Source organism: Eptesicus fuscus, chromosome 19 (genome assembly GCF_027574615.1).
Source record: "Eptesicus fuscus isolate TK198812 chromosome 19, DD_ASM_mEF_20220401, whole genome shotgun sequence".
Classification (NCBI taxonomy): Eukaryota; Metazoa; Chordata; class Mammalia; order Chiroptera; family Vespertilionidae; genus Eptesicus; species Eptesicus fuscus.
Window position 1 is genome coordinate 52,670,383 of NC_072491.1, and position 10,961 is coordinate 52,681,343.

The 10,961-nt window shown below is 54.5% G+C and overlaps 1 protein-coding gene across 2 annotated transcripts in view; it reads right to left on the reverse strand.

The window, feature by feature from the left end:
• The window catches only part of CPNE3 (copine 3), a 41,600-nt gene extending 31,123 nt beyond the window's left edge, over positions 1–10,477 (reverse strand). For both annotated transcript variants that reach the window (XM_054708297.1, XM_008160366.3), the window contains exons 1-2: positions 10,403–10,477; positions 729–807 (exon numbers count right to left, since the gene is read on the reverse strand). The gene's annotated coding sequence lies outside the window, so the exon portion shown is untranslated. The remainder of the gene's footprint in view (positions 1–728; positions 808–10,402) is intronic.
• Between the last annotated feature and the right edge of the window lie 484 nt (positions 10,478–10,961).

A 10,961-nucleotide genomic window follows, 5' to 3' on the forward strand; every position in this document is an offset into this window, starting at 1 on the left:
GAGCCCCCCGGACTCCTGTCAGAACAGGGGGGCCAGGGGGGACGGAGAGGGACAGGGGGACCAGAAGGGATGGAGAGGGACAGGGGGGACGGAGAGGGACAGGGGAGATCAGGAGGGACGGAGAGGGACAGGGGGGATCAGGGGGGACGGAGAGGGACAGGGGCGACCAGGGGGCCAGAGAGGGACAGGGGGGACCAGGGGGATCAGGGGGACCAGAGGGACCAGGGGGGACGGAGAGGGACAGGGGGGATCAGGGGGACCAGGAGGGATGGAGAGGGATGGGGGGGCCAGGGGGGATGGAGAGGGACAGAGGGGCCAGGGGGGATCAGGGGGACCAGGGGGGATGGAGAGGGACAGGGGGGATCAGGGGGACCAGAGGGGATCAGGGTGACCAGGAGGGACTGAGAGGGACCAGGGGGAACCAGGGGGGACAGAGAGGGACAGGGGGGACAGAGAGGGACAGGGGGGACCAGGGGGGGCAGGGGGGACGGAGAGGGACAGGGGGGACCAGGAGGGATCAGGATGGACCAGAAGCGACCAGAGGGACAAGGGGGACCAGGGGGAGTCAGGGGGGACCGAGAGGGATCAGGGCGGATTAGGGGAGCCCTGGGGGATCAGGGGGCCCAGGGGGATCAGGGGGCCCAGGGGGATCAGGGGGCCCGGGAGGGACCAGGAGGGACTGGGAGGGACCACGTGCTTAGACTCTCACTGGGACAGAGCTCACTTACTGGGACGGAAATGCAGTTTCTAAGGCGGCAACTGAGACTTAATCACCCGGCCGGCGTGGCTCAGTGGTGGAGTGTCGACCTATGAACCAGAAAGTCACGGTTAGATTCCCAGTCAGGGCACATGCCCGGGTTGCAGGCTCAGTCCCTAGTGTGGGACTTGCAGGAGGCAGCGATCAATGATTCTCTCTCATCATTAATGTTTCTAGCTCTCTCTCCCTCTCCCTTCCTCTCTGAAATCAATAAAAATATATATTTTTTAAAAAGATGTATTGTCTTTTCACTTCACTATAAATTTTACCACTCAGAAAAACTCCAAGAAGCATTTAGCTATGAGATAAAACACATAAAACTACAACCTTAATTATAAATTGTTCATTTAACAAGATGCTAAAGGAGATATCTTCTATTCTCAAAGAATTTCAGCTAAAAATCAAACCTGGGGAATAAAATGCACCACATATGCCCCCACCACCCCCATCCTACCCCCGCCCATATTACAGGGCGGCTCTCCATCGGCTGCTGCCTGGAAGCACGGATTCCCACACCTGACACGGGGTCCCCCACACAGAGGCCACGGGTTTAGGGCCCGCCTGGCCTCCGCTGCTGGGCTGGGTCTAACGCAGACGTGGAGGAGAGCCGTGTTTTTCAGAGCTTCCTGCTCACGGCTCCCGCTCACCCGCCCTGCAGACCCGCCAGGAACACCAAGCCTGGCACCACGACCCCACCTCCAGGAAGAGGCCTGGGGACAGCGGAGGCCCGGGGGCTGGGACAGCGGAGGCCCCGGGGGCAGGGACAGTGGAGGCCCGGGCGCGGGGACAGCGGAGGCCTGGGGGCAGGGACAGCGGAGGCCCGGGGGCGGGGACAGCGGAGGCCCGGGGGGCTGGCCTTGAAAGGTGTCCATGCTCAGGCGAAGAGAGACAGACTGCATCCCCTGCTCCCACTCAGCCGCCTCCATGAGACATGCATAAGTCAGTGCTGGCATGGAGGGCCCCTAAGTTCCCAGAGACGGAGCAAGGAGGCAGGCTGTGTGGTTCTAATTCCAGAGGAGCGTGTGAAGAGCAGCGCGGTGCACCCGTCTCCCGGGAGAGTCACACCTGATGTGGGACAACGTGCAGACCCCCAGTGCCTCCTGGGAGAGTCACTCCTCATGTGGGACAACGCGCAGACCCCCAGTGCCTCCTGGGAGAGTCACTCCTCATGTGGGACAACGCACAGACCCCCAGTGCCTCCTGGGAGAGTCACTCCTCATGTGGGACAACGCGCAGACCCCCAGTGCCTCCTGGGAGAGTCACTCCTCATGTGGACAACACACAGACCCCCAGTGCCTCCTGGGAAAGTCACTCCTCATGTGGGACAACGCACAGACCCCCAGTGCCTCTTGGGAAAGTCACTCCTCATGTGGGACAACGTGCACAGACCCCCAGTGCCTCCTGGGAGAGTCACCCCTCATGTGGGACAACGCACAGACCCCCAGTGCCTCCTGGGAGAGTCACTCCTCATGTGGGACAACGCACAGACCCCCAGTGCCTCCTGGGAGAGTCACTCCTCATGTGGGACAACGCACAGACCCCCAGTGCCTCCTGGGAGAGTCACTCCTCATGTGGGACAACGCACAGACCCCCAGTGCCTCCTGGGAGAGTCACCCCTCATGTGGGACAACGCGCAGACCCCCAGTGCCTCCTGGGAGAGTCACTCCTCATGTGGGACAACGCACAGACCCCCAGTGCCTCCTGGGAGAGTCACTCCTGATGTGGGACAACGCACAGACCCCCAGTGCCTCCTGGGAGAGTCACTCCTCATGTGGGACAACGTGCACAGACCCCCAGTGCCTCCTGGGAGAGTCACTCCTCATGTGGGACAACGCGCAGACCCCCAGTGCCTCCTGGGAGAGTCACTCCTCATGTGGGACAACGCGCAGACCCCCAGTGCCTCCCAGGCATCCGCCAGAAGCCGCAGTGAACCGGAAATTGCAAGGCCTTCCCTGGAGTCACTTTCCCATTCACATGCACCATGAGGCGTGCATCAAGGCCCCGAGAAGACGTGCCTGGACCCCAAGGTCAGGGGACCGTGCTGTGGCCCAGGATGGCAGGGAGAGCGGAGGGCGGCTGGCAGCGCTGGCCTGGAGGATCGTGAGCAGGTGAGGGGACCGCACGGTACTGGAGAGCCAATGCCAGGGGGCACAGCACGCCGAGCACAGAGGGTGCATCCAGTGGGGAAGCCACACTGGGCAGGACGGGCGAGAGGCCAGGGGCCTGAGAGCCAGGCTGAGGGGCTCAGTGGGTGGGCAACAGGTGCCACTCCAAGGCCTCAAACAGGAGAAGGAGAAGAAACGCTCATTTCAGACGTCTCCGTGTCAAATCTGCTGTAGGGCGCCTGGGAGTCAGGTCACTGACAGTTGCCAGCAAGGCCTCTGGGTCCAGCAACACGGGATGCAGCGGGAGCACCAAGGTTAGCCCGTCTCCGTGTCGCCCGGGCAGGAGCCGAGCTGTTCAGATAGCAGCGGGCACCCGGTGCCGTGTGACCACAATCACCATCCTCTCCCGCTTGGGTTTGAGAAAGGGAAGTGTGACAAAGAGGGTCAGAGGCGCGAAGAAGTGGGCAGGACGAAGACAGGAAACAGGCGGCGACCTGCCTCTGAAATGCAGGTAACACAGAAATCCCAAACAAGTCAGCGCTCCCATCACCCCAACTTTCCCAAGTCAGCATTACATGACAGAGACGATGCAAAGGCACTGAACGTCAAGAGCTGATACCTGAAGGGCCTGGTGTGTGAATCCTCACGGAAACCCTGAAGCCGGGTATAATCCCCCCCCCGGCCCCTGCCCCCACGCCCCCCCGCGGGCCCTGTGCTCTGATATGATGCAAACATCCCTGGCTGCCAGGGACTTCCTGCTCGGCCCCACCTGCCCAGCTGACCTTGGCCAGCAGCTCCCTCTGCCCACCCCGGGTCTTCCAGGTCCACTTTGAGTGACAGCTCCTCCCTAGGGGCAGTCCGGCTACCTCCTGGGGCACACGCCGAGCACAGGCCAGGCTGCTCAGCCCTTCACCAGGGCTCGGGTTGTGTGGCAGAAAGAGGAGTCACTCCGGAGCCCCTATGCGTCGTGCGTATTTCTCTCCCACGATGTATTGGAGTGCGTCTGCTTTGCCAGGTTCTGTACCTGAACTTCGCTTCCATAAAAGGGGATTACAAAAAATACCCGACAACGTAGGTGTGCAGCATGCTCAGCGTGTATCAGACACATGCTGTGAACTGTAGCAATTATTATTTCCTTAACTCCTCCCATATTGAATGGACTGCCTTGGTGTTAATGGCTTATTAAATAGTAAGACACAAGCACCCTTCTCACCCTTGTTTAAGAAGAGCTTGAAAGATTAATAAAAGAATCTCTGGGATTTACACAAATTAATTTGCCCAGGTAGACAGCCTTGAGGACAACTGGTGCCCATTTTCCTAACCCCTCAGAAGAGCACGCTTATCTGAGCTACCGCACAGCCGGTGCCGGGGAGGCCCGGGCCAGCGACAGCCCCGTTATTTGTCCCACAACAGGGAGGGAAGTCAGTGCCCACCGCCACACCAGGAGCTGAGGGTTGGTGTCTGCCTCTCAGCAGGTCAAGACAGCCCGTCACACTGTGGCTCCTTAGGGCACAGAAAGCGCTCCCCCCTGCGGGCTCCCATCCCAGCGGCGGGGCCCAGCACCTCGCCTTCCCGGGGGCGCTGCTGGGCGGCCGAGTGGAAAGCTCACACAGCAGGAGTTTACACTGGGCTTGTCCTGTACAAGGAAGGAAGCCATGCCTGCCCTGGCCGGTTTGGGTCAGTGTTAGTGTCGGCCCACGGACTGAAGGGTCCCGGGTTCGATTCCAGTCAAGGGCACATACCTTGGTTGCAGGCTTGATCCCTGGCCCTGGTCGGGTGCCTGCAGAAAGCAACCGATGGATGTGTCTCTCTAACATTGAGGTTTCTCTCTGTCTCTCCCCCTGCCTTCTACTCTCTCTAAAAATCAAAGGAAAAATATCGAGTGAGGATTAACAAAAAAAAAAAAAAGGAAAAAGAAAGATGCCCACGTTTTTGATCCCTGCCATGGACAGGTTACACAGCTTTCTGATCCCTGGGCTATGGGGCACACACGCTTAGAAATGGCATGGTTCTGTTTTCCAGGTGTGGAATGGGTTCACCGTAAGGTACCGAGTGAGGCAGTAATGACGGCATCAGTATTGCTGCACTTTATCACCACGCTTCTGGCAGCCAGCCACAAGGGCCCATCTCCCCAGGAACCACCTTTTGCCAGAGCCTGCTCTGACAATAAACAGAGCTGCACTTCTCAGCTGACCAATTTTAACGTCACAAGGCCTCCTGCAGCTCCTGCAGCTGAGCCTCAGGCAGGCGGGGAGTCAGTGCGCTTGTCCACCCGGGAGACGGAACTCCCTTGGGTTCCTCATTCCCCTCCCAGATGTGGGACCAGAAAGCAGAACTTCTCACCTGCCTGTTTCTCATCCAGCTTTGCCCCACTCTAACGCCCGCCTCCCTCCTCTTCTCGGCAGGCGCATGTATTTAACTGGCAGGACGGGCATTTTGCATTGTGTCACTATGTGCTTCTCTCTAGTCCTGATGAGCAAGGATGTGAAATTTCTCACTTCAAAGCTGCAGCAACTATGACGGCTTTGTTCTCAACGCTGGAAAGTGTCTGTGTTGAGCAAGATGTCTATAAATGGACTAGTGGCCAGTGCACGGATTTGTGCACATTGAAAGGAAATTAATTAGAAGAAACATTTTAATATCACTATTCGCCCCTTCTCCATAATAGAAGTGTCAGAGATGAAAGAAAATGAGTAAAAGTATATGAAAATAATATATAAATTGATTAGTAAATAAACAATAACATTATATAAGATCAAAAACATGATATAAAAACAACAAAAATATGATATAAATACAAAAACATGATATAAAAACATTGATACAAACAATGACTGATAAATTGATTGAACTTATTCTAATATCTCCCTGTATACCACATTAAGAGTAAAAACACTTTCAGAGTGCTTGACTAATTTCTCTTGTGATGAAGTATTTACAACTTTAACGTCACACCCTATTCAAACTTGAGAGAAAGCAACATATAACTGACCATGTCCGATAGACTAGGAATATTCAGGTAGGAGTTTGTCCTTGTGATTTATTAATAGTCATCACAAATGCTGGCATCACAGGAAACTGTCATCAAATCAATTTAAATGGGAGACCAGTGTCAGACGGGGACAAATCAATTCTTAGAATCAGAACAACCTCTCCTTCCACAGATCCTGTTAATACTTCAGCTTCGATTATGTTAGGTCGCAATCTTTTGATAATAAATCTAGTACCATTACAAAGACCCCACTTACTACTAAGATTTCTCAGTAGCATGATGATTGCACCTACTTTCAATTTTAATTTATGAATGACATTCCCGAAGGAGTAATACTATTAAGAAATGCCATGGGAAAATTTCCCTTTTCTGCATCATCTGTTGAATCGATGGAATCATCACTCAAATGGTACATTGTGCCAATCGATGGTCTTCAGATACGTTCTGTCGACGACGCTGGCTTCTTTTGGCTCCAGAGGTATGTGGTGCCAACAGTTGGTCTTAGACATATTCTGACACCGACGCAGTTTTCTTTCAGCTTCAGAATGTCAAGGAAAGCAAACAAATTCACAATCGACAATAACAGATTGAAACACACGTGTGCAATTGGTGACAGCAAGAGCTTTATATGTATCGCACATGCGTGAGTCAACGTTTATTTTTAAATTGCCAGTGCGCATCCTAGGTACCGGCCAGTTGGTCGGACGGATGTATGGTTGGTCACTTAGCCTTTTATATATATATAGGCTAGTAACCCATTTGCAGGAAGAATCCTGCAAGCGGGCGTTGCGGCCACATGCGCTGCCGCTGCCGCCGCCTTTGCAGCAGCTGCGCCTGCACCCACTCGCCACTGCCGCCCGCCCCGCTCTGCCCCGTTCCGCCCCGCCCTGGCTTTCCCTCTGGCAGCCACCTTGCTTTCTGCTTTTCCTCCCTCTTCCTTCTAAGTTGTCTTCAGTCTTCACTCCTCCCTCCCTCAGTGTATGCAAATTAACTGCTATTTGGGTAATTTGCATACTCGCCCTGATTGGCTGATGGGCGTGGCTTGTCATGGCGAAGGTGTGGTCAATTTGCATATTACTATTTTATTAGGTAGGCTAGATAGATAAGAATAGGCCTTGTCTGGTTGCTTAGCTCTCCATTTCAGCTGTTTACAGCTCTCGACAAACCCCTCACACTTCCTGGTCAGGAGCTGTTGCAGGGTCCTGTCCATGTACTCAGCACCTTTCCGCACAGCCTTCCAGATGGCCTGCTGTGCCAAGCACTGGCTAAGGTTCTGGGGGACAGGGCACCATACAGACATCCCGCCCCTGCGGTTACTCTGGAGAGAGACAGTGAGTACGTACGTGAAGGTGGGAGGAAGTGCGTAAGAGAAAAATACAGCAGAGAAAGGAAGCAAGACGTCCTGAAGGTGGGGTGGGCAATTTTAGACACTTTATAAATTATTGTGACAACACCATCGGGAAATACTTGTTTTGATTTTCGCTTCCTAGCCCCTAAATAGAAGGAAAATGGATGGACAAGTTCCTCTCTAGGTTGCAGGGATCTATCTTAGCATGCCGATCACCAGAGTCCAGAGCAGGGTCCACTAACCTCAGAAAACCGAAGGAGCCTCCTGACAACACCTATTACCACACTGCTGCTTTGTTAATTTCCACAGGAACCAGACCCAATACATCCACTTAGTAAGAGGACATTTCAAAACGATTTGCAAAAATGAATATGCAATGTTTCCTTTTATTTTCATGGGGAAACGACTCAGATGCTAAATTATATTGGTGATCTTGACAATTATGCTAATTTTAATGTCTTTTTTAATCCTCACCCGAGGATATTTTTCCATTGATTTTCAGAGAGAGGAAAGACAAGAGAGAAACATCTGTGCGCGAGAAACACATTGATTGGTTGCCTCCTGCACACAACCCGACCAGGGACGTGCCCTTGACTGGAATTGAACCAGGGACCCTACAGTCCGCAGGCTGACGCTCTACCCACTGAGCAAAACCAGCTAGAGCTAATTTTAATGTCTTTTTAAAAGTTCAAACTGGTAAGCTGCTGTGTTAAAAGAATAAACAACCTCTCTCCTTCTCCCAGAGAATCCAACACTCCACCCCACCCACCCAGCTTCTTCAAATAGTGAAGCCAGCACAATCGTTATCAGAATGTTATCAAAATATATGCATAATGTCTGCTTTTGATTTTCATATCAGAAACTTAAATAATATAGTTAAATAGAATGTATGATGCTTTACTTGTAGCTGCTAATTTAAACCTCCTTCTCAGCCAATCTTTCAAGGAATCTTCAGCAAGTATCCTATAGGTTTGGACTATAACCTGATTAGCCATCCTTCCGAGACAGCGAAGAGCTGAAGGGAAAACAGTGGTGGGCAGGAAGCGAGCCTGCAGGTGGAGGCAGCAGGGGGCACATTAAAGGAATGCCCACATTTGGAATCCTCAGACTTGCGAGTGGCACTGATCCTCCCTCAGGGAATCCACCTGAAAGTTCAGGCTTTCCACGAGCATTACAACTCCTTGAAGGTCAAAATGTTAGTTAATCGTGCTTTACATCCAGTGCTAACCTTCTTAGTTTGCTGACTTTCTAGCATAAGAAATCAATGATTGCCCGGCCAGGGTTGCTCAGTGGTAGAGCGCCGACCCATGAACCAAGAGGTCACGGTTCAATTCCTGATCAGGGCACATGCTCGGGGTTGTAGGCTTGGGGAGTGCAGGAGACAGTCAATTGATATTTGTTTTTCATTGATGTTTCTATCTCTCTATCCCTCTCTGTTCCCCTCTCTCTCAAATCAAGAAAAAAACATTTTTAAAAAAAATAAATCAATGACTGAAGAAAGTTTTGCAACAGAAAACTCTAACAGTGGAGAGAAAAGCACAGCTTTTATGTTCTAAAGCTACAGGGCCAAGAACTGATAGGCTGGGCTCGGCAGGAACTGCGTATGGGGACAGACAACACGGAGGAAACGGTCCGAACAGCAGTGCCAGCATCCCAGGCGGCCTACGTGTAATCCTTAGGTCAGTGATGGCGAACCTATGACACGCGTAGCCATTTCTGAGGATGAAACATTTGCTGCTCCTGAGGATGAAACATTTGCGACTAGAGTCTTAGAGTTAGTTTTTTCCTCAGAGTGACACACTACCCGAGTTATGCTCAGTTTTTTGGCGAAGTTTGACACACCAGCTCAAAAGGTTGCCCATCACTGCCTTAGGTTAACCTCGCTTAAAGTTATGGGGGGGGGGGGGGGTGAAGGTCATTGTCTATAACAGGCGTCCTCAAACTACGGCCCGCGGGCCACATGCGGGTGTTTTTGCCGTTCTGTTTTTTTACTTCAAAATAAGATATGTGCAGTGTGCATAGGAATTTGTTCATAGTTTTTTTTTAAACTATAGTCCGGCCCTCCAACGGTCTGAGGGACAGTGAACTGGCCCCTGTTTAAAAAGTTTGAGGACCCCTGGTCTATAACAAGCATGTCAAACTCAAAAGCTAAGACGGGCCAAATAAACAGGGCATGCGGCCCGAGAGTCTGACATGCCAGGTTTACAGTGTTCACAGTTCTGGGTGAAATTAGGAGACGCGTCCAGTCATTAGCAGCCCTTAAAAGGCGAAGGCCGCTCTTGTCCCTGTCCTCATGCCTCGGGTCCTGGTCCGTCCCATTCCGTAGGGGCTGGATCTGAGAAGTCCTGAACCAGCAGGCCCCTCTCCTCCCGAGCCTCAGCGTGTCCAGTCCCAGAGGCTGGCCGCTGCACTGTTTCAGCCGGGAGTGAAGAGCATTTATCCGATGCCTCTTACAAAATTCTCACAATGTGAGAAAAGTGGGCCTGGGCCCCCCAGAGGACTGCCCCGGTGTGGCGATAACTGCTCTTTATTTTCCTATCCTCGCCTGCGCCCCGGACCTGAGCTCTGGCCCGCACACGTTCTGTGTGCCCTGGCTGAGGCTCAGGCCTGCAGATGCTGACCCGTCAGCGGCCGCAGCAGGAACCCTTCCTGCGGTGCAAACACCGGCTCCCGGAGCCTCCCGAAGTGACCCAGGAGGTCCCTGATCTCCCCTCCGCCCAAGGTCACAGCCAGCACACCTCAGAACACAGACTGAGACCTCGTCCCGTAAGGCCCTTCCTCTGAAGCGGAGACCCGCCTTCCAACCTGGGGGGCCGAGTCTGAGCTGCCTCCGGCCCGAGCGGAGCAACCACAGCACGTGGCTGTGCCGTGGACACCGAGGGGCGCTCCCCCGTCCACGGCGCGGGGGCCGCTGAAGGCGCCACGCGGGTCCCACCGTCCGCCCGGTCGGCGGGTCAGCGCGGAGGCGCCGCGCGGGGAAGGGCCCACGCGGCGGATCGAGGTCCCGCGCGCGGCGCGGTGCGGGCTCGGAGGCCGGTGCCCCCGCGCTTCCTCCCCGCCCTGCAGGCCCCACAGCGCGGCCCGCGCCCCCCTCACCCTTCCCGGCGTCGCCCCCGCCGCGCCGCCCGGCTCTCCCGGCGCCGACCCGACCGCCCCCCTCCGCGGGCCGCCGCACCGCCGAGCGCACAGGCCGCGCTCACCTGCGGTCCCGCCGTGGCACCAGGAAGCAAGTCCACAGTCCGTCACCGGAACCAGGCAGGTCGGGCCGGGCCGGGCCGGGCGGAGCCGGGCGGGGCAGGGCGGAGCCAATTGGGCAAAGGGAGGGGCGGGGCAGACCGTCAGGGGCGGGGCTGAGTGCGGAAAGGGGCGGGGCCGAGGCGCAGGCCCGCCCGTCGCCCCCTCCCAGGCGGACCTGCTCCAGCCGCTGGTGGGCTGATGCTTCCAAGCACTCAGAAAATCGCTTGCTCACTGAAAACCCCAAGTTCAGTTTGGGCGTTAAAATCAGCTGTTTGGTGCACCAAAATTAATTCCTGGAGGTAAAAGGGTCGAAGTACGTGAGAAAATTCTACCCCCACTGAACCAGGAAGAATCAGCTTGGCCGTTCTCACTGGGCACTTCCAGTGTGCACCTCGCTGAGCCATTGCACATCCTTTGTTTCATTCCATCCTCACAATTTTGTGACATATTCATTATCCCCATTTCGTAAAAGAAAAAAAATACGATTGTGAAACTTGAGTTTTGCTGCTAAGTCATTGGCCT